Raw genomic sequence first — 27,808 nt, 5'->3', positions numbered from 1 at the left:
ATTCCATGTAAGACATAGATGAGGCCATGTGACATCTTACTTGGGTCTCGTACTACAGTAACTGTAATTTACATCAAGAGTTGTAAATTGCGGGACAACTGGAAATAGCATGAAGTAAACGCTTCCTAAAATGCCTTAATATGAGAGCTAATAGCTATAACGTATGTTTCTTATAACTCAGTTCAGTCTAAACTGATAGTTAATTGGATTGTCATACTTACGTGGATAAGTATTCAAACATGTCTAAACTTTGTAAAACCTCCTGTACAAAGAGAAAGACAGTATTAGAGCAAAATCAAAACCAAACTTTTAAGCATGTTTGCTCAGCAAGCTCAAAAGCACTTTTGCTGATCTGCATGAAACCTGTACAATTTAAATGCCATTTTTCTTTTTGTCAATGTGCAGGCAAATTCTAGTACCAGTGGAAAACCTAAAAATATTAAGTTTACTTAATAAAACCTATTAAAATGGGTGGCATGAAACTGAATTATTTCAACTGGAATCTATACACCGGGGAAAAGCAAGATCTTGAATATTCACATTACAGCTCATTGAAAAGGCAATGGGCTATGCAACAAGATTGACAACAAAGGGAAAAATGATGAGGAAAATTGCCTTACTTATCTGCTAGAGTGCTCTTGACTGCCAACTGTAATTTTATGGTTCATTATATAAAAAAATACCATTAATGTTAGTACTTGTGTATCATAATCATGCGAAGAAGGGAAAAAGTTCATTGAAATGTGCTCCATTTTTAATCAAGACACTATAATTGTGTGTTTTTCAGGCATCATCAATTTCCATCAATTTTACTGCTGCAAAAATAATGTGCTGCTATAGTTCTTCCAAAGGTCAATTCCTGCATGAGGTACATCGACTGCAGGGATGTAAACTGTAAAAAAAACAGCAGCATAATTTATCTTCTCTGATATTACTTGATTCATCATGAGCTTTAAGTTGATAAGTGAAGAAAATGGAATCGCTGGCTTTAAATTTTGTGGTGCATCAGATAACTTAGAAATTACAGGAACTTTGGTTATATAAATGTTGTTATATAAAATGTCAGGCAACAGCCAATATTAGCATTGCAGAGACAATAATACATAGCAAATGTATCTGTCACCCTATCTGTGTGCTTTCAGTAGTTTTGAAAATCACAGAACAGATAAAATTGAAACAATGGCAGGCTCTGCGCTGCAGCGTGTTGCATGCCTTATGGATTAACCATCTCAAAACAGCTTTGGCCATCAGAGGATTTGGGTTCCTGGCACCCAAAGGGGAACAGCGGTGTTACTAACCCAAACATCCCATCTGTTTTGTTTTTTTTTTATGAGGTGACACTGAGAAATTTAGTGATACTAAATTAGAATATACAGAAAGTTTGTGCTGAACAAGTTTTCTGAATTAACAATTTTATTATTCCAGTTCGATGTCAGGGGATGAGTTTACAGCAAGGCCTCAGTCCCAGTGCATCCCCCAGAGTCCCTATTCCAAGAACTTTCTTCTTGACAAAACAGAGGTGATTCCCAGATGATATTTTCCTAGCTAGGAGATGCTCAGACTTTTATTCCACAACGCTGTGATTGCGACACTGACCTTGAGCAATAGCTGCTGTTTTGTCCTGGGAATGTGCTCTTAGTCTTGAAGCCTGGGCATGTTAAATTTTGTTTAGAACTCACAACTGGCCAGCGAAGTACAAAGAGTTTGTGGTAGATCTTTTATCAAAGTTTTTCAAGGCTGTCCTTCATGTACTGGTGTAGATGTGCTTTATGGGCAATCTCTGTTGTAGCTGATCCTGTATCCTGTTGAACAGGACCCTTTCTTGCAGAACCACTACTTTTCATGCTCAGTCTTGTAATCTTAGTCTAAATTTCTTGCAGCACAATAGATGCCTGAGACCGAGGGCATCTCTCTGCAGGGGCTAAGTGCTGCCTTTCCAGCCTCACAGAGAATCCAAACAGCACCAAGTCCCTGTTCTCCGCGTCAAGCTGGGACCTCCCAGAGTGGGCTACAGCACGAGTTTCCCCTGAGCAAAGCAAGGAAGGCAACTTTAATTTTTGTTGGCCTTATAGACTATTCAGTCACAGCTTTTGTTGCATCACGTGAAAGGAGCAGTGGTACACACCACAGCTAGAAAGAAACCCATTTTCTCTCTATTCTCCATCTTCTAAAAGTTCCCTCTACTTAAATAAAGCAAGAAAAGCCCAATACACTAGAAAGGCCTTCTGCAGGGTAGCTGATATTAGGGCAAACAGATCATAAACCAGCATTACTTGGGTGATATATTTGTGTAGTATTTCATCTGTACTAGTGTAATACGTTATCAGACTTGTGTTGCTTTGGTGATGTATTACTTGATAAAATAAGGTCAGCTGTCAAAAAGCCATTCCAGTGTTTGAGGCACTCAAAGTTTTGTTGGGGGAAAAGAAAAAGCAAAGTTCATTTTATTTCTAAAGAGCGCATTCTTCAACACGGTGAAGTGAAGGATGGTAAGAGTGAAGCTGAGAGGCTTTACTGGTGCTGACAAGCCCTCCAGAAATCCCATCATGTAGCCAAGGCCATAGGGCCCAGGGCCCTGGGAACAAAGTGCGGTATTTGCTGCCAACTGGAACCTGTCCTCCAGCTCAGCAATAGGCCTGAAATAGATGAACTAATACACGTATTTATGCCTATTTTCAGATAAATGTCACTGTACGCTGAACACCTTCGGAGTGGGACCATCCCACAGCAGATGCTGAGCAGCGGAGTGGTCAGTGGTGGAGGAAGGTCTCCCTTCTCCTGCCCCCAGCAGAAGTGAGTGTCTGGGAAAAGGCTTTGCAAATCTCACTGTAAAAACATGGCATTACTCATAGTGTATGATTAGTCTTTCATGCTTTCCTTGTTATAAATATGTAACACATGCTACAGTGCAGAATGTGATAATATATTCTAACGTGATCTTTAATGCTGATATTTAAAAACCTGTTCCTGAATATGCACAGTTTAAATTTCACATGAATGTACGTCTACCATTTTTCCTGTTTTAAAGCATGAAGCCTTTTAACAAGAAGTAGGTCATATATCAATGCGGTTTTACCCCTTTCTTCAGCTCATCTATCTACAGCTAAATATTTTCTTCATCTTCCACAGAAAAAATGAATTATTCTAAAGCAAAGTGTGCTGCAGCATGTGTGTGTGTTTGTTGGTAAGTCAAATACAAACACTGGGAGAAGATATTCTCATTTGTTTTCCATTCCAGTTTTTAAGTGATATGTTAGGAAGCAATCATAATAAAGAGGAGCTGAAGGAGCTGAAGAAATTATTTCTCAGTTAGACAGCAGCCTGCTGTTATCTCTAATCTAAGAGGCACTGGATAGAGGTCATCTTCTGATCAATGAGGTGAATTTCATTTTATGATGCTGAAAACAGACAGAGAATGGTACAATCAAGTGCTTCTAAAGAGAAAGAAGAAGCAGTCGGAGAGTGATGGAAGAACCATAACAAAAACAAACAGATTTATCGCTACGTATAGCCTGTTTTATAAGGACTCTGTAGTGCAGAAAGAGGATGTTACTCCACTTTAGCCCCCCAGATATAGGGAGTATTGCCAAGACTTATATTCACTTTACCTGCCCAGGACCGTCTTCTGGACAAATGGGGTTAACATGGTGCACTGCCACATCCAAAGATTCTCTTTTATAAGGATAAGCAATTTAGTTTCCAAGCTGAACACCTAAGCATGTAACATAATGCAACTTTTGGGAATCCCCATGCACAAAGAGCACTGCCAACTTTTCTGTTTCACAATCTCCAGAAACTCCAGAAGAACTGAGTTTCTCCTGAGTGGCCAGGCTCTGAGGGGCTGCCGCTCTGGCTAGCGGCGGGCTTTGCCTGTATTTTGCTTTTCACGTGGGATTTCACCTGGCCAGGTTTTACTTGCAGCACTCTCTGATAGGACTTTGGGTCACTAAACTATATGGATTGCAAGGGCTGGTTAAAAGGTCTGCTACTGAAGTTGTATGGTTAGTTTGGAATATTAAGCATAGATGTGTTGTCATGGTAATTGAGCAATTATTTGGTGTATGATTGAGCCTGTGCCATAGGTGAGCCTTAAACAGTGTCTACTCTTCCATTCAGGGCCTGACGAAAGGGACAGAGTATTCATGGTGGCTTGGAGAGTTGGGTTACGAATGGCTGTCCAGCAAGAACTTAAAAATATTGTCCCACAAAACTACTGACTTTCAAAATAAGCAAAATTGGCTGTTTGAAATTATCCACCATGTAGCAATCTGGATAATTTTCATGAGAAGAAGCAAGATAACCGAAACTGATAAAAGCATATAGATGAGCAAGAGGAAAATATTGCTTAAATACAGAGAAGGATAAAGAGATTTCAGAAACGTACGTACCAGGAAATGGGCAACTGTGTGTCTGTCACAGGGCAGCGGGACATTTCTGAGTGTCTGACTTAGTATTTGTATTTTATCTATGAAGTAAATGAAAGTTGGACCGGGAGTATTCCTTGGTTAAGGTTTTAAGAGTAACATTAGACCTTTATTTGTGTCCCATGCAACTGTGGATGGAAAAGTGTCACTCAGCCAATGATGGCAATGACCGAATGATCACATACATTCATAAACCAGGTACCAATGGAATAAAACTGCAAGAAGAGGAACCTAAAATGGCAGAACAGCAGCATGCAAAGGAACCTAGAATTTTAATTGACCTGCTGCTGTTATGTCTATCAGAGGGTGCACAAAGGTGAACTGTTCTGCTGGCAGTGAAATGTAGAAACAACTTTTTACATTTTTGTATGCCTCATCCAAAAATACAGCCTTCTACATATGCATATTTGAACAGATAGTGTTTGCCCCAGGTAGCAGAGCTTACTTTTCATCAGAACATACAGCAGAGGTGGGTTTTTTTTCAAACCTTGCAAACTGACTGTGCAAATCTGCACAGTCACGGGAACGCTAAAGAGAGCCCTTGCTGTCAGCATGGATTAATCTGGAATGCCCAGGCATCTTCAGATCCTTGTGCATCAAAACATTAGTTTACATCAAAAGTTTGAACAGAGACTCAAAGTATTCAGGAGTTTGGAAAACGACAAGAGTGCATGAGCCAAAATGCCTCCAATTTCTATGGCTTGCAAACTTCAAAAACTGTAATTGTGTTGGAAGTCTTTGATCTCAATATTACTCTTCTGTTGCCTTTGAAGTCAAAAGCGTAGGGCTATTGCGGTGGGATCCTCAGGTGTCAAGTGTTAATTCCCTATAGCCACATTTAAGGTACATCGCGTAAGTTATTGACCACTAGGTGCTAAAGGATGTAACCATACGTAGAGAGCATTTTCGTATTAAAGAAGGTTCCACGCATCAGTTGTTTTGATGCAGATTGTTTTTTTTACCAACGAAGAGGTCACTGTAGACCTCTGACGCACAGGACCTCAGGAAGACTTTTTCTAAAGAGATTATATATTTTTAATACTCAACTGTTGCAGCTGAGTGGGAGTTAAAATGATGTCAGAAGTGACACACTAAAGAGCAGCTTATGTTATTTTTGGTCCATAGAAGGGGTACGTTGGTGAGGGGCTTGGCTGGATCGTGGGGAATCTCTGCCTGCCCCTGAGATGAGAGTTTAACGCCGTAAATTGGTACCAGCGTCTGCCTTCATCCAGCAGAAGTGGAAAAGAAAAATGGAAAGGGCTGCATTTATATGACTTGTAAAATATTCATTTATGTGCTGCGCTTGCGGAGAATCGATCTCTAGAGAGCGTGAGGTTTCTCCATCTCAGTCAAATTAGATTAGAGGCAAGAGCTGAGTGGGATAAAATGTCATGGGGATGGGAATGGGGTAAAATAGTGCCGGTGTGTGCTCGCCTCGGACCCCTGAGTGGGGCAGAGGGTCATTAGGGACAGCTGAGGCTGCAACAGGACAGAACCATTGCCCCTGAGGAAGCATCTCTGGGTTTTGATTCCACTAGGTGGGAAACTGTTGAAATCTTTTTAGATGGGAAACTGTTGGAATCTTTTTGTAGATTTGGTCTTCAGTGACTTGTTTTAACTGTCAAATTATAGCAAGGTTAAATAAGGCCAGTGCTGAGGGAGGCAATGGTTTATTCCTTTTATTTTGGTATTATTTTCAGCGTATAGTGAAGAAGAATGTAGCAACGGGCACAGCAATGGGCACAGTGGGATTTGTGCTTTGCACCTCCACGGATGTCCCTAAGCAGTGCCCATCTGAATGTCAGCAAGGTTTTCAGGGTGTAACAGTAGTGGTTCGTAGGCAATTGGATTTATTTCTCTAAATCCGTGTGACCCCCAGCCAGGTCTGTGCATGAGGTGTGAGACATGGTGGGGGCACTCAGAGCTGGGTTAGCCCATGGCTGGAGTCACTGGTCTCACCAACCCAGCGGGTTTTTTCCAGTTAAAATGCTCTTTGACGATTTTAAGTGAGACGTGCTATTGTGCATGGGATCCCTTCAGTCTTGTTCTGATGTTAAGGAATCCTGAAGAGTTTCTAACAACAGACTTTTAGATAGTTAAACTGAGAAATATCTTCTGTGATGTTTTCAGCTACTTCTGACAATAATGTCTTTACCTCGGGAGCAAAGTATTCACGATGATGTCAATAAAGACAGCAGCTTTGACAGCAGTTTTATATATCAGCATAGATGTAGAGTGCTGAATATTACCTGTATTATCAATTGGCTAACACTTTCCACAAGAAGATGTCTCTTTAGAAAGCTCTGCCTTTTATGAGTGTCATCAACGTCTGTCAGGCTTGACACGGCTAGGTTTGACTGAGTTTGAGGTTTTTGTTGTTGTTTAAATTTGTGATAAAATAAGTGAGCGTTTTCTGAGACGTGGATGTTGAAAAATGTGTTCAAATATAAACTGCTTCATTGTGCTGTTTTTTGTGAAAGCTCTGAGATGAGTGGAGGAAAAGACTTAAGTAATAGAGTGATTTGCCCTGCTTTTGGTATTAAAATAGCACAGGTACAGTTCATGCAGAGGCAGTGACTTATTACAGCTCTAAATATCTCTCCCTTTAAAAGCTGTGGGAGTTAAAAGCTTTGTGCAGAATCTCAGTTGGCTTTTGGATGACCCAAGGGCAGGGGAGGAAGAGCAGGGAGGGCAGCGAGTGCGGGCAGGCAGCTATGAGCATGTACAGGTGTGGAATATCATACCAATAAGAAACAACTTATTTGCAAGCGTGAGGAATATTTGTTTTTCCACATTATGAGAAAAAGATTCTATTTCTAAGTTAGTGCAAACCACTATGGGTTCATACTAATTATTTGAGTTGCAGCCTCCTGATGGCAGAAAGAGGGCAGGCTTGCTGACAAATTTGTACCATTTCAACTTTGTCAGTGTTTGTTGGTGAGCATAACGTAGAAAGAGGATGTAACATAGATCATATGTCACAGCTCACCGTCGTGTCTGCAACTGGTGGCTGAGGGCCACGCTCTTGAAGAGCCAGGAGACATCAGTCACGCTTCCAGCAGATGACATGAAGTGTTTCCAAACTGATCACTGCCTTGAGTGCTGACTTGTAAGGCGTTCATGTGAAGAACGGCTCCCAGTTGTGAGCCGTGGGATAGCTGGCGGAGGTTTGCAGTGTGGTTTCAGACCACACTGCATCACCCACCTTCTTTTCTGGCTGTAAATCATGGGGCACACAGACCACCCGGCAGCATTGTGACCAGCCGATATCCCCTCCTCTCATATCGGCGCTGTGACGTGAAACACAACTGGAGACCAGCGAGGAGCTGCTTTCATTATGGGAGGCCTCTTTCTGAATATTTACGTCTGAGGTATAAATCATGCTTCACACATCACTCAGTGTAATAGGTTCGTATAATTAAATGAGACCTTTATTGAATAAATTACCACAGTGGTAACTCTATGTGTAATACTCTTGCTGTATCTCTGGCAATTCCTTTGACTTTATTGCAGATAAAACAATGACCTTGTCTATTTTCATAATGCTCGATAATTTAAGAAGACTGAAGAAGTGTTAATTTTGAGTTGTCCAAGAAGTCTTTAGAAATGTTACCAGTAATAGTATAAGCTCAATATTGAGACAATATTTTTCCTAATACTTTTTGCATGCTGACAGTGCCAGTGACACCCCTGTTACCTTTGGAAACACAAATTTACCTGGATGACAACGGAGCTTGGGATGTGCAGTAAACAGTGGTACTATAGTGGGAAAATGTTGGTTTTGTCTGTAATATCCTCAAATTGATTTTTCTCGACGGAGCGGAGAGACAGAATTATCTGCATCCAATCAGCAAGGACCTTTATGTAAATTAATACAGAATGAGAATAGCAGAGTATAACTTGATGACATTAGCCTTATTTTTTGTATGTTAGTCAATATTTGCTAAGTTTACCAGTTTCCCTTTCCTTTGGCTAAGTTATTTATATATGCACACAAGTAGAAACTCACCCATTGGATGCTTAAATTAAATTCCAGTGATACTTTATTTTTATTTACTGCTTTCTCCAATATATGCATATCTTTCAAATCTCTACAGAGCTGCATCGATTCCTGTAGTACCATCTCCTCGTTTATTGAGTACAAGTGGTGACTGATTGTCCCTTGATACTTCAGGAAGACCTAAAAGATACAAGAATGTAGTTTTAAATAGGCTATGACTTTATTAAGCTGCTGCCACATCTGGGAAATTATTTGAGATGGTTGGGAATTTCTTGACAATTTTTTTTTTCCCACTGGAAAACAATGCTGATTTGCCAAAATCAAATCTGTTTGCTAAGCAGAATTTCATTCAACATACCCAATTAAGAAGAAGAAGAAGCACGTGCGATAGCGGGTTGACACTGTTAACCGAAGATTGTGCTTTTTCTTGTGATGGCATTTTTTCAAAATTGTAATGAACTTCTACTTAAAAAAAAGTTGAAACCAATTAATTTGACTGACCCGACAAAAAAAGAAGCGGGGGTGTTGGTGGGTGGAAATGTGAGATCGCAGATTTACACCCTGTCTCGTACACGACTTCTCCGCAAACTGTTGAAGACTTGTGGGAGAAGGAAACACAACGTACACACAGCGGGGACCTTCCTTGCCATGCTGCCACGCTGCTGATACCCTCCCAACCCCTGCTTATAGAAAACTTGGGTGAAAAAATCAGCATCTCATTGTAGAAGGCATTAAAAGCCTGTTTTACTCCTTCTTGGTGTCTTCTGATTGGTGTCTTTTGCTTTTCTGGGAGCAGCTGGCTTCCATCACCCTGTGCCAGAGAATCGAGCTTGGGTTCCTGCTTGTCTTTCAGCTCTTGGTCAGCGTGTGCCAGCCTATCCCTGGTCCTGCTTAGCTTTGCTGGGATCTTCCTGAGTGTCTCCTCTGTGCCTCAGTCCTACTGAATGTCACATTTTCGGGATAAATTGATATCGATCCATTTCTAGTAATGACTTTGCTTGAGATTTGCATTACTGTAATATCAGGATCCTGTCGAGTTAGTTTGAAAACACAGTCTGGTTCAGAGAGAACACTTTAGGTAAACACTTTATTTTAAGTAAAATCTGAAACTATCTCAAATTAAATACATTTTTAAAAACTAATTTGCACTTGCACTCAATAGGGTGCAGGAATGATAGCAAGGCTTTCTACTACGCTTTGAAAAGCCACAGCAAATAACTTCAGTAAAGAAAAATAACCTAATAGCAGCTTTCTATGGAAATTTACAGTATTTCTCTGTTCAATGGTGCATGAAAATACATGTGCTTTGTATGAATATAGAAATGAAGAAATAATTTATCAAGCAAATATATAGGTACTTCTTCAAGAATTTCTATTGCTTTGGAAACATTATTCTTTTTTCGCTACAGCTTTACTGATCTGTTTTCTGATGGATAGATCTAAGATGGGAGAGGAAATACTTTCCTTCATTTTATGGAGAAGAAAAGGGAAGAAAGAAAAACTAAGCATTAAGATGCCAACATGTGTTTCATCTACTTCAGTTCTGCCTGAGAGAACTAGATTCAGCACAACAGTTTCACCTGCACAGAAGTTACTGCCTTACCTCCTCTGCCTCTTCTCACAAGTTTTCCTATTTTTTTCCTTAGTTTCTTTGTATTTTACCTTCCACAAGAGAGTAAAGTGTCTGCCCTCTAAGGTTATACAGAAATCAATGCCATCAAGTACTGAAGAGCCCCAGGTCTGCCGGACTCAGGGGAATATTTTCAAGGGTGATAGTCTGTAAATGCCATTAGGTGTTTATGTACCTCTGAAACTTATATAGAGCCTAGAGGTATCTAAACACCTTTTAAAAATCTGCAGCTAGATGTTTATTGATAAACAACATGACTAGGTCTTGCCATAGAAGATTTTGCCCCAGTGGCTCTCTAACCTGGCTCCCTTCTGCTGGGGTGAGCAGGGGTGGACGCCCAGGTCTGCAGGCATCCCGCGGGGGACGGCCCCGCGCTGGCCTCTGACGGGGGCTGCCGGGCAGATACATCTGGGGAGAAAAACAGGAGTCAGAATTAAAAGACATTTTTTTAGCTGTAGCTAGAAACTTCACACACCTTAACTGTCCTCTGCCCCCGGGATGGATCAGCCACACTTGTGATGGTTTTGATGGCCGTTTGTCCAACCTTTTCTTAAATGCTAGTGATGGAGATGGAGATGCCATGGTCTGAACTGGCCTCGCAGTTAGGCCAACTTAAACCTCCCTGGCAGTATTTGTTGCCTAACTTTCAATGTGAAAGAGAAAGAAAGAGAGAAAGAGAAGAAAAAGAAGGTAACACCAAAGTTGCTGTGACAGGAGTTATCCTCATTTTGCGGAGCAGAGATTACTCAAACATTTCCAGAAGTTGCATTTGGTACGTGCACCAGGGATGACGGTATTATTGTGACATATATGTCAGTGTTGCGTTGTGACAGTGCCACTAAATTTCTCAGTAAACCCATAATGTTAATAATAGACTGAGTAATCTGAGCTACGGTTTTTCCTTTCACGTTACTGCTATACTCCACAGGAAAATCATCTAAGGCTTTTGTGGCTGTAATTATTCTAAAGTCTGTATTGCCAACACGGCGACTGTGCTTAGGTTAGACTGAGTATTAGCTGTAGGAAAGAGACGGATGGATAGAGAGAGACTTACAGTTCAGGGAAAAGATATGCTTATTCATTTTTCCTTAGCAAAAAGTAAGAATCACAGTAACTCCTAGTATTGACTAGGAGCCAAAGACTAAAGCTGTCTTTTATAAAAAATAAAACGCAGTGTCTGTTGGGAATTATTTCACTTTGAACTCCATGGTCAGCCGATATCCTTGACCCAACAGATGGAAAGGTCATAGTTAAAATATAAAGTAGCTACTATTTTAAAAAGCAAATATAAAAGACATTTAGCTCAGCAAAATATTATTTCTAAGCTTTGTACGCTGACAAGAAATCCAAGAGTTTCCTGTAACCGCTTTGTAGTTCACAATGTAAACGTCTTTCTTCTCTTGCAAATAACAGGGGTATTTTTAGTAAAGATTAAACGGCGTGGTATTTCTGACGCTTACTTATTTTTTGTAAATACATTTTCTAAAACTATATTCTCCCTGACAATACTATCAGCAGGCTTTTGGGATGCTCCAGGTTATATTTAGCATCACGGCCTCTTGCCTTTCTGGGGCTGGACGCACAACCCTTTCTGGGATGTGTAACTGCATCCCACCGAGACCCTCCCTGGTGTGGCAGCCACCTGAGCATCCTCTCGACGGCCCCTTTTAGAATCCCACCACACTGCTGGGAGCCGTGCAGCCGGACATTTAGTTGAAGGCGATGGCGTAGCTGCTTAGCTCCTCCATCCAGTTCCAAATCCCAGCTAGCAAGCTTCATGCCAAGCACGTGCCTTCCACACCCATCCAAATGTCAGGCTTGGAGAGAGCTCTCTGCAAAGCCCATTCCTCATGTTTCCGGAGTGGTTGTTAGATTGACAATACACAAACAGAACTTGACATGAGGCAATAAAGAAATATTTGACTGAATGTGACAAGACAGTGTTGTGGCTACCTCTAATAAACACGAGCGCAGCGGTTGTTGGTTTTGGGCAATTGCCTCTAATGAATGGGAATCTGCTGAACAGTGAACAAGGAGGGAACGCCCAAACGTGCACACACACATACACTGCTGCAATCTCTGCCTGCTACCTTCTTTATATTTAAAACACAGCAGAGCAGATCTTCAGCACCACAAGATCATTACTAAAATGAGGACAACTGTGACCTTGACCATGGGGAATGTATACCAGAAGCTGGTGATGGAAGCTACAGCTCCTGAGGGTGAAGGGAAAGGATGCTTAAGAGTGAGTTTTGTACTTTGCGAATACCTGGACAGAGGAAAAGTTGGTGTGGCCTCTCATTTGTGCTGGGCATGACCCTCCCAGGAATTTCAGTCTGTAACGGAGGCCCGGTAGAGTGCACGGAAATATCCCACCTTGGCAGGCTGGCGAGGACAAAACATCTGCTTTGCTATTGAGACTCTAATGTTCAGACTTTTTAATACAATTAGTGCGCTTAACCAGTCTACTTTGACGGGAATATTGATCAGTTCTCTATCCCCAATATTATTCTTATTTCTCTGAGAGATGTTAATAGAAAGTTAGCACTGTTAACAGTGCTTTTGTCTAAATACGGAGGTTTTATTTATTTGAATCTCCCTCCCCACTTACTTAAGTTTGTGAAAAGCTATCAGCTGGAGACAGATAGTGGAGTAGCAGGGGTATTTTTCCTTAATTGAGTTTCTACTTGTACATTTCCCAAAGCAAATAAAAGCAGATTAGAATTGAATTAAGGGGGTTCACACAGTGTTTTGTATTGGTTAATCTAATAGGTATAAACCTCACCTAATTAGTTAAAGCCATACAAACGTATGTCAGTTTGAAACGTCTTTGTTGCATATACAACAAGCAATGTAGCTCTGTTACATGAGCTGTGGTTTTCTGAATGTTGCCAGAACATGATTCTTTTTAAAATATTGAGAAAATTTGTTTGTGGCCATGTTTTTTAAAGAAAAATCTTTGCCCACAGTTTTTGGGGGGATAAGGGAAGAAAACCTTTTGGATGACTTGATAGGCACCTCTCAACTGAGACATCCCAAATCGCTTTTAAAATATTGAATATTTGTGTCTAATTTCAAGTTGGCCTCTTCAGAGGCATCTACAGAAAGCAGGTTAGCAGTTCCCACTGAATTTCAGCACAAGGAGGCTCTCAAGCTTACAGGAACCTTGGATTTCCAGCAGTATTAGGAAAATAATTAGATTACATTAATTCTAGGATTGAGAGGCAAGCCTGGGAAATACCCATTTATTTACCAGATTCGGATAGTCTCTGATCATGATTATAGTTTTTTTTGTTTTCCTTATCTTCTTTGCAGTTCTGGCAGTTATCAAACGTATGCATCAGGAAAAGAAAACCAAAACCAACCACACAAAAAATGAATGCCATGAGTCTAACAAAGTGTGATGTAAAATAACGTAGAGAAAACAAGGACAGGCTTTTGTTTCAGAGGAGTTCCTCAGCCCTAGAGCTCTCCAGGTGGTAAGTGAAAATGATCTCTCTCTCTCTCTCTCCGTGTTTTCAGTGTAGTATCTGGCTGGAATTCTCCTGTTGTACATTAACACACCAAGACTGCAGAAGAAATCTCAGTGAGTCATCAGCTTCATAAGTATTTCCCTCTGCTGTACTGCAAAGCCCTGTGTCTGAATTACTCTGTATGTCAGTAAAAATGCAAAGCCATATTCCATTTAAATATTTAAGTTAAGCAATTTGATAACGCAGGCAACAAGGACTGGAAAATCTCATCTACTATCATGAATATAACAGTGACAGATACTAGTAATACTTCAAAGGAAGGTCAGCACTCCAAACAAATTACATCGGAGCCTTCAGCTGAGGCGTTTGCTCTCCAAAGCATGAATATATGGTGGATACAAAATTTAAGGATATTAAGTTATTTAGCCTCAGAGTTTGACTTCATGATAGACAGTGGCACTGAATTCCACAGCTTGCAGCTTGATTGCAGACCATAAATGGTGCATGTGCGCCATATCGAATACATGAGCTAATTTCATTTATCTTGAAAACGCATCTTGACTAAGAAATAGAGGAAACTGGGAACTTTTTTTTCTTTTGTTTCTTTCTAAAGCTTTCTGGGGGAAGGGCAGGGGATGTAGTTGGAACAAAAACTTTTTTTTTTTTTTTTGGTGGAAATTTCTCAGCTTTGCTGGAAGTTTCAAAGACCAGCTTCCTGATCCATGATGGTTTCTGCTAAAAGATAACAACCTCCAAATGGGATTATTTTTCCTGGGTAAGGCAAGAATGCTTTCTTTTCAAATGCTTGCTATATATCAAGAAGAAGAAGGACTTGAAACTAGCAAGTGGAGGTGCAAGCTATACTCACAGGTGACACCATCATCAAGTTTGCAATGCTAATGACAGTCAGGTAATTTTTGGTTCATTTTCTTACCAGTATTGATTAGCTGACTGCACAAACATGTTGCAAATGTGTGGCATGAGAAAGCCTGGCTAACATTCATGAACTGCAAGATGCTCGGGTCAGCGAGCATCACCAGTTGATGATTCCCAATACACACTTTAATGAAGTCTGACATATAGCTTCAGTGTGACCTTGTTTTGTACAAGAGCAGTAATAGCGTGAGTTACATCAATAAAACCTGAATAAGGGGGTTTTTTTTCACTGAAAAGAGTTTCTGACACCTGCACTACTATAAATATTCATTGGAAAAACATACCGAATGGTGTTAAGGTTTATTTTTGGTAGGACCGGGGCCTGCATTTGGGTTTATGCCGCAAGAAACTAAACAATTTAGGATGTTATTTATGAATACATAATGTTAGAAACAGTAGTTAAAGTTGGAGTTGCAAATGTAGATATGGGAGTGTTTCCACATGCATTTGCCAGAGATAGATATTTAAATAAGCTGTAAATGGCCTGTGGTTCAGCAGTGCTCTCTTCACCCAAGAAATTAAGTATATTACAATGCAGTAGTGCACTCCTCTAACAACTCCCGACGACCTGCTTCTATAGGGCCTGTGCTATATTTAAATGCTCGTTTTCCTTTGGAATGTCCCAGGATATTATCTGGGATGAGAGAAGTATTTCCTCCTTTCTTATGAAGAGTTCCCTGATTAGGGGACAGCAATTCTTGATGGTCAAAGATGCAATATCGGCATAGTCAAAATACGATAACACAGCTTTTAAATACTTCTGTATTTGGGTTTTTGTCAGTTATGATTTTATTTTCTTTTTCTCTGGAATGTAAAGATTAGGAACAAAGTTTAATTAATTTTGGTTTTGGCTGCTTAATGGTGGCTGCAGGGACATGAATGCAAGTGCTGACTGAAAGACTGTGGATCTCTGTTATTTGTTCATATTTTTGCCTCCCTGCTTGAACGTCATGCTTCTGTTGTGTTCTTGAGAATACTTGAGTGCTTATTTTGGGAAAGAAGGAAATTACAATGAAGCAACAAAAAATAAATCTGGAGCCAGTTCACTTCATATGGTTTTAATGTTCTACTCTTCAAAAACAAAAAGGCTTTTCAAATGAAAAGGGTACTTCTCAAATATATCCACCAAAGAAACTCATTGCAGGGGAGGTGGAATTATAAAGAGGACAGTCAAATGAAATCTGCTTTTTCTTGGAGCGTTTTACACCTGAAAATCTGTTCTGATGTCTGTGTGCTCTTCGAGTGAATCAACGCGCTGTCTCTATCCAGTTCCCCCCACCTCAGTCACAGGGGACGTCTCCCCCGTCTGCGAAGAACAGTCTGGTGGAGAAATCGCTTCTGGTGAAATAGCCTCAGCTGGCCAGTTAGATTTAAGACAGTTAGGACCAGGTAGGTTTAAGATAGGTCTTATTACAAACTGAAGATGTGATGGGGCTAAAAAATCTTAATCCAAGCTCTGCCCCTGTCCAAGGAGTAGCAAAATCCACAGCTGTGTTATTAGAGTAGTGAATGTTGCACTGAAGATGAAAATCACTTCACCTTTTGTTTCTTTCCTTGACATTATTCCATATGTATTGAAAACAGAATATGAGTTTCTGGGAAAAGGCCATAAGAGCCTTCTGAGCGTACAGATATTAGAGCCGTCTCAGAAGGTTGACAGTTCCCAATGCGCTCTTTAATAAAACCTGGCATGCAACTCTAGAGTAATCTACCCGTCTCTGCTCAAGAGCAGTAATATTGTGAGTTACATCAATAAGGTCTGATTCAGTCCTGTCACTGTAAAGTTTGTCTTTTTTGACACCTGTGTAGCTCCAGACACTCATTGGAAATCCATATTGACTGCTACGGAGTCATATTTCCTATTTGGAGACTCAGTAGCTTCCCATGATGATCTTCTAGCAGTTATGCATTTAACTATATCTGCATATGTAAATGATTATAGCAATCAAATGGCCCGCCCGGAGTCTAGCATGCAAACCCTGCCTCAGCCCTCTTCTGCGCGAAGGGTGGAGCAGCTGCCCCCAGTCTGGGGAGCTGAAACCAGCACATCCCAATTTCAGCAGCGAAGGCACCCAAGCCAAGCGCAGGCCAGCCTCCGCTCTTCTGCTTATTAAACAACATTCATCACGGCACAGCTAACGTGGCACAGCTGCATGCGGTAAAGTTGGGATTTGTGCAAGCCTGCAAAGATAGACGCCTAAACTATTTTTCCAACGTCGTTATTTTTAGCATTTACCTATTGCTCCAACTTAATATACAGGCAGGCATTGTTCTTTTTAGAGCTTTTTTAACATGCATTCTGGACACACTGAAAATAATATCTTTAAAATGTCTACATATATTAAAAGAAATATGCAACTGTGTTTCCTGAACTCGGTAACAGCCACAATGTGCCTTTACCTTTAGTATTGTGTCTTTACTATCTTAATGATGCCGTTTCGTGCAGGTAAAAGACAGAATGACTGTGATGTGAGCTTTGTGCATATGAATATTATTGTCAGAAGCCCTTTGTTTCACCTTTAGTAAGAAAGGGAGGAAAACATGTAGGAAATATCATGGCATTTACAGCTTAACAGAGTCAGGATTTTGCTTTTGTGTTTGTGGGTTTTTTTTCCAATGCTTCAGTCAATGGTATTTTTGGCTCATCATGTGCTCGTTTATCATTGCAAAAGGCTTTTATGTTACTCAGCAGCTTGTGTTGATGTTGAGGGGCACGGAGAGGTTGGTATGGGTAGATGTGGTAAGAATTATGTCATATTTGTATTCAGGCAACCTGCAGTTGGAATTCTGACATCATTGTTTATAGACGATGTGCTGACCCCTCCCTATGAGCCAGCTGAAAAGGGCTTTCCTGCATTGATCTCCTGATGTGCTGGGGTTTGTGCAGGGCTGGCGCTGCCGCACCGGGGGAGGCATTTGGCAGATCTTCCTTGGAACAACCCAACATGACCAGTGGTAGCTTGCCATTTACCCACGTGTTATAAAATCATTGTAGAAATATGAAAAATCTCAGGCGAAATGAATAAGATTTCTAGATTTTTCCGAGCATACGCACTTGTTTGAAAAAGAATGGATTTTTGTCTTAGCGTGCTGGTATTAGAGGTTGAAAGCAATTGAGGAATTAGTCTGGGCTCGCCTTTACATTGACTTTAGATGTCATTTTATAGAAATTCTGCATTCTTGGATTATGTGTACATCATGGTATTTTATTAATATGCCACCCAAACAATAGGAACTGATGTGGTAGAGTTATAAGGGTACAACACGGGATGATGGATGGTTCAAGGAGAGACTGGGCTGTCCTTCTTGGAGACACGGTATCTTCAAGTCTAAAGGATTAAGGATTTAAAGGACTCCAACCGCTGATGATGTGCTTATGTGACTATAGAATAGGACCTAATTTACTAATCAGACACAATGAAGAACAGAATCTCTAAAGAGAGAAAAAGAGGAGATGTAGCACTGAAAAAGGATAGAGAATAGAAGAGGAAATGAGTAAAGATACAGGTGGTGCAATCGAAGTTCAAATAAAATACACATGGCTTGTCTTAATGCTAGTACTTCTCTTTTTTCACATGCTTTGCTGATCTCATGTAGTCTTCACCACAAAAAGTTGCCCAGAGTTACAGTGATGCTTCTAGAAGGTGAGTATATGTGTGTCAGGAGAAAAAATAACACTCGCATTGAAGGATGATTTAAGATTATTCTTCCACATTTCTGTGTGAGATGGGATCTATTGTAACCTTCCTAAACCTTTGTTACCTTTGTAATTTAAACTGACAGGTTAAATGCTAATGCAATTGATAGGGGTGAACAACTGGTCAAGGAACAACCTGATCTGACTGTATAATGCATCAGAGAATTGCAAAAATATGCAGGTCAGATGTAATTTTGACAGAAAATGGCTCGCTGCAAGGGTTTATGTTTCCCTGGATAGTCTTAAAAAGAGTTGGACTATAGTAAGTACCACGTTGCTTGAAAAAAAAAACCAAGTTAAACTTAATGGAAAAAATCCAAGTTCTCAATATCCTCAGATTTCATTATCAGTTTTTATTTGAGCTAGGATAATAAGATTATAGAATTAAAAGAAAAGTTATACCCATTTTCTTCAGCTCAGCAGTCCTAATGTGCAAAAAGAAAGCGACACTCATTTCTCACCATAAATACACAGTGAAAACTACTTGGGAAAAGAAGTGGTCGCTGACCACGTACAGCCTGATTTGATCCTTACCGAAGTAGAAATTCTGTTACTTCAACAGGCCTGGGTCATGGCAATTACTTGTAACAGTAGCTAAAAAGACATTATCTCATTATTAATCCTGAAGTTAATAGTTTCCCACTTGGCATAACATGGATGACTGTTGAGTGAGATCAGGATGTGAATCAAGTGCCCGGAGCAGCTGCTCAAAGAAGCAGGTGTATTTTCCAGGTGTATTTAAGAGAAACAGTAATACCTGGGAAGACTGAGGGCGGTTCAAGCTAGACCACCTTATTTTCACTTTAGGGAGCCTTCCTAAAAGAAAAAGAGACCCACATTTAATCTCTCTGCTGACTGGTCAAAACGAATCTGAGGCAGAGGGAAAGTTGTGCAACTTTGATCTTGTCCAACAACACTGTGAATCCCACCTTTATTTCCTTATATTAATACATGTGCTTTAAAAAGAGCAGTGTTTTGGAATACGGATTGATTTCCACTTTGGGGCATTACAATGAACTGTTTACTCCATTCTGAGCATCACCTAGGAAAAACCCTGCTACCGAGGACATTGGAGAAGTATCGGTTCTTCTCTGAAACCATTCTGATCAAGAACAGAGTTGATGAATCCAATATTTGCCTGCAGTGACATTATACCAATGTATTTTGGGTACCATATTGCTTAAAAGAGTTTTTGATTGTTTGCCTTTAAACTCCAAAATGCCAAAAATCGCTCAGACTGTTGCCCCTGTCAAGCACTCCCCAGGTCCCCACTCCAACAAGAAGCACAAGCAGGTAGTAAATGGACCAGAACAAAGAGAGAGAAAATAAACATATAACCCCTCCCTTCAAGAAGTTAACTTATTTTTAATATTTTACTAATGTTTTTACTATTTTAAATTTTCTTCCTCAGAGGAAATTTCAGGGTTGAATTTGTCCTCTTGCCTGTGCACATGTTCACTGTATTCTTCATCTATATAAATGTTTAAAAAGGAACATAGAAATGTAAATTGCCTCAGTGCTTTTAAAACCTTAAAAATAATAATTTAGTGACTACTATATGAAATGGAACTATCCTCGCCGCTTTAACCTGCAGAGTAGGTTAGCATAACATGAAATCAATTATTGTACTAGACACATAAAAGCTGTCAGGTTTAATACTTAACTGCAGTATCTCCCCTGAATGTTTGATTTCCAATCACCTACGTGAAGCTCCAGAAACACAGAGACATCAGACAGGTTCTGGGGTAAGAGATGTATTTGACTATCCTGAGTTACAAAAGTGAAATTTGGAATGAATAATGTACCCTGTGAACACTACTCCCTTTTTAATCAAACATTTCCTAGTCTGCTAGAGTAAAGCAGAGCACAAACCACAGAACAAATATTGAATTTCTATTCTGCATTGTCATAATTGTGACACCATTTCATTTCTTTTTCAGCTTGTCTGGAACCAGCTCAGCTTTAGTTGGAACATTATTCTCATCCTTTTCTTTCTATTTTGTGTGCGTTTCTCTGCAGAGGGAGAATCAGAAATGCATAAGAAATGCCTTGACTTTCCCAGCCCTTCTACTTTCTACTACTAAACTTTATTATATAGTTTTTATAAACAATGAAAATTATTATTAGTCTTTCTTGAGATACATGCTTTAGTACGTGACCTTGTTATGGTTAAGATTGCAATCTTGTAGTTTGTACTGGTAGCGGTGACCACAGAGAGTGAGCCCTTCATTTGAGAGTCCTAAAAGTGATGGATTAAGCAAGCATTAAGGATTGTGAAGTGCCAATATTACGACAATGGGCACTGTTTGAAACAGAGCCTGGCGTAGTGGGGAAGGAGTAAAAAACGTGACCCTGACTCCTTTCTCCTGCTACGTTCTTCAGTAGGGAAGGGGAAGGCTTTTCCCTTTGAGAAAAGTCATCTTAGAGTCTGTGTCCTTCAGACACTGTAACCCCCAGACGAGGCTAACAGTCAGGACAGGTTTCTGCGACTTCTCCTTTGCGCTGTTTAAAGTATCTCAAAAGTAAAACCAAAACAATCTGTTGGGGTTCTCAAGTCCCGCAGGGTCTGGTTTGAAGCCCTCAGTCACTTGACAGCTCTGGTATATTGCTTCTAACACCAGAAACATTACCTGCCCGCGGTCCATAATAATTTGCTACAAAGAGAGATAAAGGATGGAGCAGGAGAGATGTTTATCTTGGCGTATTTCAAGCTAGAAATTATGATCCTAAATTGATTACATCTGTGAAATACAAACTCCATCTTTAGCTCTTCTTAAAGAAAAAAAAAGGGGGGGGGGGGGAGATAAAAGAAATCAGGATTTATCCTCACGATCAACTCTCATTTTCTTTCAGAAATTACATTCTAGACAATAAGTAATCATTAGGTGCCAACAGACCTGAGAATCTGATTTTAACTTTCAGGTAACATATTAGGGCTATAACCAAATCTGAGGACTATTATCATAGCAAAACGACTGTAATGCTTCAAGGCTATAATAGTCATCACCTTTTTATCATTCATATTACCATCAGACCCAGAAACAATGAATTTCTTTAACGTTATTCTACCATAACCTTTAACTATATGCATTATTTCAAACACCTGAAATAATCCTTTATATGACACAGTAGAATAATACATTTGCCACTCACTGCACACTACAGTTTGCTAAACCCACACTTAAGTCTGTTCTGCATATCATGAAAATACATCTATTCTTTCAGTCGTGCTGTGGCGTGACCTTTAAGTGCTACATAAGTCGAAGGAACACCAATAGAAAACATAAGGTTCATAAAAGGTCTGGGAATGCTCTTTCAGTTATATCGCCATTATAAACGTGTCCTGCTTACCTAGTTTTTGGGAGGGCTTTACTTGGCTAGCACGCACATATTTTATGTGGAATGTACAACATAAATATTCCATAGGTTCATTATAAAACTGTGCTTGTGATATACCTTTCCAGTGTCCTTTGTGTTCTTTCATGAAACGTTTATTCCTAATATATCAAGTAGGTGCTAATGCATAATACTAGCACTATACATAGCCCATCTTGATAAATAATCATGGGTATGCTCCAGTGATTCTGTGCATAAACGCTCTTATATCTAAGTTACTACAGCCCTAGGCCCTGAATGGATCAAATTTGTAAATACAGCACTATATTTCTTACCTCTGTTGAAGTGTATTATGATAGCAGTACCAGCATTTATCTGGACTGTTGATATAAAAGTTTCTAGCCGCACAAGCAATGCATATTGCATTATGGAATATTGTAATAAACTGCTTGAAATATTGCCAGAGATAGAGGATCTTGCAAAACATCAAGGGAGCCCAGAGGCAGAAAGATTCCTACTGAGTACAGAGTGCTTTGGATCAGGCCCTTGGAGAATACTACCTCTAAAATAACAAGTTTGAAGAGCTTAATTGTGGCTTCTTCAATGTCATCGTGTCTCTCTGAAAACCAGATGCTTTAGTTCAATGAAAAGCCTCAGCAATACAGAGCAGCTTATCGTTGAAGTTTAACTACGTCAAAGAACCGGAGTATTTAATTTCTGTGACATGAGGTGCGGCTTCTAGTTGTCCTAAAGTGCTTAAAGTAAGTGTGAGTGTGCAAATAGGATACAAAGGCTTTGATTCTTCAGCTCGTTGGGCCTGGCTTGTGCTTTTTCTGTAGGAAACTTGCCCAAGAGATCTTTGCTTCCGGAATCCGTTTGGAGCTTCAGCCTCCGCTACCAGTGAAGGCTCCAGCTCAGGTCCCAGGGAGGAGACCCATGATGTTAGGCCTGAATAAAAAAATAGCAGTGCTCCAAAGTTCGGTTGTTCCACGTCCTCTCTGCTGCAGCACGCAGATGGGGGTGATACGGAAATGTAATCTTAACATATCTAGATTTATCGGAATATCCCTAAACTGCATTAAGGAAAAGGGATTCAGATATAAAGAATTCGGGCACAGGATAGGGACAGTTATTCTTCTACTGAATAAACAAGAAGTTATTGGACTTTTGGTCTAATTTTTCTGTGATTTCTCGTGTGACCTTTTACAAGCCACACACAGTCTGCCCAAGGAAATCACAAAATGATTTCCATTGGCTTCAATGGAGGAGAGATTAAGGTCCTAATTTCTCTTTGAATCAGTCTTCTCATTAGTAAATTACCAGCCTCAGAGCTTAATGTTTCCAATGCTCTTCAGTATCCTTGAAGGGAAAGTGATATTGGAATGTTAACTGTCCTTATTGCCAACAGTCACACAGCATACAAATCTAGATTAATACGAGCATCTCAGTGGCGATGACAGCGCTGTGAAATCTGTACCTGTGTTCCCTCCACCCCAGAAGAACTAGGCAAGAGTCAAAAAGATTAAACATTATGGCTAAAGAGAAAGCTGGTTTCTTAGCAGGTACCTTGTATTTCCTGCAGGTTTTACTATATTTTCAGACAGATTTTCATTTGCTGTCATCCTAGCACTCTGCTAAACTACTCATTTCGTTCAGAGGGTTAATCAGCAAGTTCACTTCACCTGGATTTGAAATTTCTGGAGCTGAATGTTCACCTTGTTTCAGTACTCGAGGGCTTACAATGCTCAAATGGCATTATGAACTCCAAGCTCAGAGAGGCAAAAGTTGCTCATGCTGGCAGTGGTCATCTTTAAACATAAACATCTAAAAGGAAAAGGTGAAAATTTCAGAGTGACCTTCCGTGAAGAAGAAATGAAAGACTGATGGCAAATTTCCTGATGAGTTAAGTATTTCAAAGAGGGCCAATTCTGAACATTAAAAAGGCCCAGCAGGAAATCATTAAATCTGAGTGATAAAATGGGTTTATTTTAATTTGCTAGCTTGGATGTTCATTAACAATGAATGGACTGTGGAAAATATTCGTCTATAGCTTGCAGCATGACTTAGATAATAACCGTATTAACCTAGTCAGACTTCCCATCAGCAGTTTCTCTTGAATTGTTTTTTATCAGATGCTACTGGCATCACCAAAAAAGGTAACTTTTAATACTGTTTAAGTGCCATGGGCTAGACCCACTAGAGTATTTCAGTCTCTGTAACTGTGATTTTTGATGCAAATATTTAAACTAATGTCCTACAAATCTCGTCTCAGATGTCACCAAGGCCTGGAGTTGTTGGCTGCTGCACTGGCCTGCGCGCAGTGTGTCAGAGCCTGTGTCAGAGCAGGTAATCCCTGGCTCTGATGCCTGAAGGACCCAAGCTAATAGATATCACAGGCTGGACTTCACGCAAAACACAGCCCCTCGTGTCTTTGCCACCTAGAAGGCCCTTAATTGCTTCACTGACCTGGGAAGTGGCAGACTGAGGTTGAGCTCTGTGCTCTGCTTGAGGAGGGCTGAATTCCTGCCTCTGAGTGTCTTCCCTGGACTAGGCCACCAGTTAAACATCAGGGATGACTTCTCGGTGTTTCTTTTAAAGTTATTCAACTTGCATAAATTTAACTGCCACAAAGGCCTCATAAACTCATTGGAGCAGGGGTGGAAAGCAGATTTTTTTTTTCCAGGGTGGGTGCTTTAACCTGTAGTCACCATGGCCACACTCACCATGGAAATCTTGCTTTATGCCTGTGCTCATGTACAAAAGTAAAGGCTAGGTAAATCTAGTTTTAGCATAATCCATTGGAATAAATGCCTGTCTCCCTCATCCCCACAGTCTGCTCTAAACCAACCTCATTTTACCATCACCAACTAAAAGCCTATCCTTGCTCTGTCTCACACATGCTCATTCATACCCTCCCTTTCGAACCATCCACATGATTCCAGTATACTCTTCTTAGCCCTCTATGCATAGGATTAACCCAGCCTTTGACTCACTAGTTATTCAAAATTCCCTGGTGGCAGATTCAATTGTATCCTGGGTGAACAGGTGACTGGTGCTATGCATAAATCTCATATCAAATGACTCCATCCCTTTATTGGTGATAACTAGAATGGTAATTCTTAGACTGTGCCAGATGGTACGCATATTTTGGACGACTTAGATATCTAATGAGTCTAGGTAGCAGATCAACAATAGTTTTAAATGCATTAGTGATATGTAAATAGAAGATTTAAATTGTGTGGAAGTCAGGATGGCATTCAAAACTTGCCCAAGGTGCAAAATTAGGGCATATGAGATAAATACAGATACACAAGTCTAGAAAGATTGAAAGCATGTCTGGTATGCCCATGCTACTCTCATTACTGGAATTATAGGTACCTGTCAGTCAACATGACTGTTTTATTTTCTCTTGGTCAAAATACACCTTGTGGCATAATCCTGAGCAGATTGGAGCGCAGTGCTCTTCCCAGGAGAAACGTGCAGAGGCTTGAGTGGATCTCCCCCTTTCCCAATGCCATCATGACATAATACAAATCACAACCCTTCTTTCTTCTTACTATTACTTGGTATTGCCAGTGATGGAATATTATTATTTAAAAAAAAAATTCATGTACGGCTTGCCCAGCCTGAATGTCCCAGCTGGAACTGCAGAGGTTAAAGCCTCGAATCAATCCTTCCTTTTAACAGCCTGGTGAGGAGGCAAGCAGCTTTCTAAAGAAAGATACAGAGAACTCCGGCCACCTAAAAGGATAAAAAGGTACAGACCTAACACTCAGACTCGTTTATTCCATTGCGTGCATTTCTGATTTTATCGATGTTGCATATTCAGCACTTATTTTAGCCATAAATTGCACTGTGCACACGCACATACACTGCATATCTTCTGCAAAAAGTTTCTTCATAAATATCTCTGTCCCACAAACACATCACCAGTCTCCTGGGTGAGGAGGTGGAGGTGTGTATCCAGTAGCATTTCTTGGCAATGAGTCCTTATAGCTTTGTCCCTGTGAGAATAGAATGTGCCTTTTCAGTAAATTAAAAAAGAAACCTCCATCTTCTCTGTGGAGTAGCACCTGACATGCTTGTTGATTTACTCAACTTATTTTTCATTCCATAATTCTTCCAGTCTGTGTTCAAATGATCTCATCCTGCATTTGTTTGATGAAGGTTACCAATCTGGAAAAGCCATCTACTTCCACCTTCATTATTATGACTGATATTTCTGCTGCTCTGTTTACTTGCCTTTAATCTATTCCAAGGCTAACATTTATTTTTGGTCTCATCCATAAGGAATTCAGCAATACTCTCCCTGCTACCCCCATCTAAGTAGTGGGAACCTTTACATGACAATGAATCCTTTGCCTTACATTATTTTAACATTTTAACTACTCATGAAGAGCTGTGGAAATACCACACGGCGTAGTCAGAACGACTCAAACTGATTCCAGCCATAGCCTGGGTAATTGGTCACAAGAACCATTTCACATTGGTGCAAGGGATCATCAGCAAGTGCTCAGCTTTATTGTTTGTTATCCTAACAATGGTGCTGGATTAGTTTGTAGTCCCGGGGGCCAGCAGGCACCATGAGTTAGGTAGAAACGTTCCTAAGTTATTTCAAAAGCCATCAACTTTCAAAAGTGTGCTGTGTTGAATGAAAGCTCATCCAAACTATTCAACCTGATCATATTTCTTCACCATGTTTTGTAGATGTCATCTGTTGTTTCACCACCTGTTAATCCGTCTGTGTTCTTACTGTAGATTTGTTTTATAAAGATGCCTATACTTACTTGTTTGCTGCATGCGACCAGTGTAGCTATTTTTTCCATCCTTGTCTGTCTTTTCATGCTACATCCACCTATTAGTCTAAATTCTGAAAGACAGGAAAATATGAAAAGTTTTGTTCCCACAACTGTCATTCATATTTTTCTACCTTTTTATCATGAGTTATTGAAATAACATTGACACAACAGGACATTGCTCAAGTACATGTTTTGATTTAAAATTTTCCACCACCCCCATTCATTGCTATCAAAAACAAATTTTAACGATGAATGATATGTATATAAACCTGATGATTTGTACCATAATCAGCTAAAGTTATAAGGGATCTCCTGCTGTAGTTAGTCAAGTTAACGCACAAGTGAGCAAAATTACTTCACTCATAACCTACAATAGTTTTAATAACATTATTTCTATTTCAAAATTCTGGGAAACATTAGCCACGTAAATGATGCCTTTTGATAACCAAGCACATTCCCTTCTTCAAGCATCAGCTTTGGACTGTAAGCATCAGCTCCAATAGCGGGGGGTTGTGTTTGTGTTTTTCTATTTTGGCTATCTTAACTTTTTGCCTGGGTATGTCTGTTCTTCAGTTGTACTGCTATGTTCCAATATGCTAGCAATATTTTTCCTTTTACAGGCTCATTTAACCTATGCAATAAAGATGCTTGTCATGTCATAAGGTAAGTATTCTCCCTAGAAATTGCTACAGAAGTTCGTATCAAACTGGACATTTCTATTGATTTTTGAATTGATATTAGCAGGTCTGTTTCTGTCTTCTTTTTAACAATTGACTTTTAGACCTCCACATCTCTTGAAAGAAATATTGCTGTAAATTGCAATGACCCAATGTAATCTTGACCCACACTCTTTTTCTTCTCTTATCCCTCAGCGCTCTACTATTCTAATAGCTTTTCTTATGCTCCTTACAATTAGTTCACAGAAAATTAGAAGAGATAATGGTTAATGAACAACTGCCACTCACTGTCAGTGAAGTGCTACAAATGAAAAGGCGCTTTCAGAAGTCAGAGAAATAAGATAATATTACAGGGACAATGAGCCATCTAGAGTTGGGGAACAAACTGTGAAGAAACTGAAATTCTCCTTGATCAAGACCCTTTTGAGACCTTGAGAATATTCGTCTCTGTGTGGCACTCACCCTGAAGAACTTTTCTATCCCTCAATACATGCAGTGAAAGGATCCCATGACAATTTAGGCCAGTGATATTGTTAGAAAGAGTCTCATGGTCTTTCATTGGCTTGTCTCAGACCCCTTAAAAGATATAAGAAAAAAACAGTTCCTGTTATTAAACCTGTGTTAATATTAAAATACCAATATTTATACTCTCATCAATGAGTGCCTTCACTGATGTTGTGGTCAGCATGCTGAGAAGGCCAGTTTATTCTTACTTTTACCAGCACAGAAATCCACAGTGTCTACCACATTAGGATAATGATTTTCCATGTATGATTGCTGCCGCCATTCTTCCAGGATGAAACAAGCAATAAAAGTAATGAAATAAAAACCCCTTT

The 27,808-nt window shown here is 39.9% G+C and overlaps 1 long non-coding RNA gene across 6 annotated transcripts in view; it reads right to left on the bottom strand.

Moving 5' to 3' along the window:
* Positions 1 to 10,385: 10,385 nt before the first annotated feature.
* LOC134521496 (uncharacterized) overlaps positions 10,386 to 27,808 on the bottom strand; it is a 159,917-nt gene continuing 142,494 nt past the window's right edge. For 5 of the 6 annotated variants that reach the window (XR_010072791.1, XR_010072790.1, XR_010072794.1 and 2 more), the window contains 3 exons: positions 27,435 to 27,548; positions 26,284 to 26,366; positions 23,185 to 23,320 (listed from right to left, as the gene is read on the bottom strand). This is a non-coding gene — a long non-coding RNA (uncharacterized LOC134521496). Of the gene's footprint in view, positions 10,463 to 23,184; positions 23,321 to 26,283; positions 26,367 to 27,434; positions 27,549 to 27,808 lie in introns of those variants that run through there. The other variant, XR_010072792.1, reaches the window with a different exon arrangement.

Source organism: Chroicocephalus ridibundus, chromosome 10 (assembly GCF_963924245.1).
Source record: "Chroicocephalus ridibundus chromosome 10, bChrRid1.1, whole genome shotgun sequence".
Taxonomy (NCBI): Eukaryota; Metazoa; Chordata; class Aves; order Charadriiformes; family Laridae; genus Chroicocephalus; species Chroicocephalus ridibundus.
This window is presented reverse-complemented; position numbering and strand designations above follow the sequence as displayed.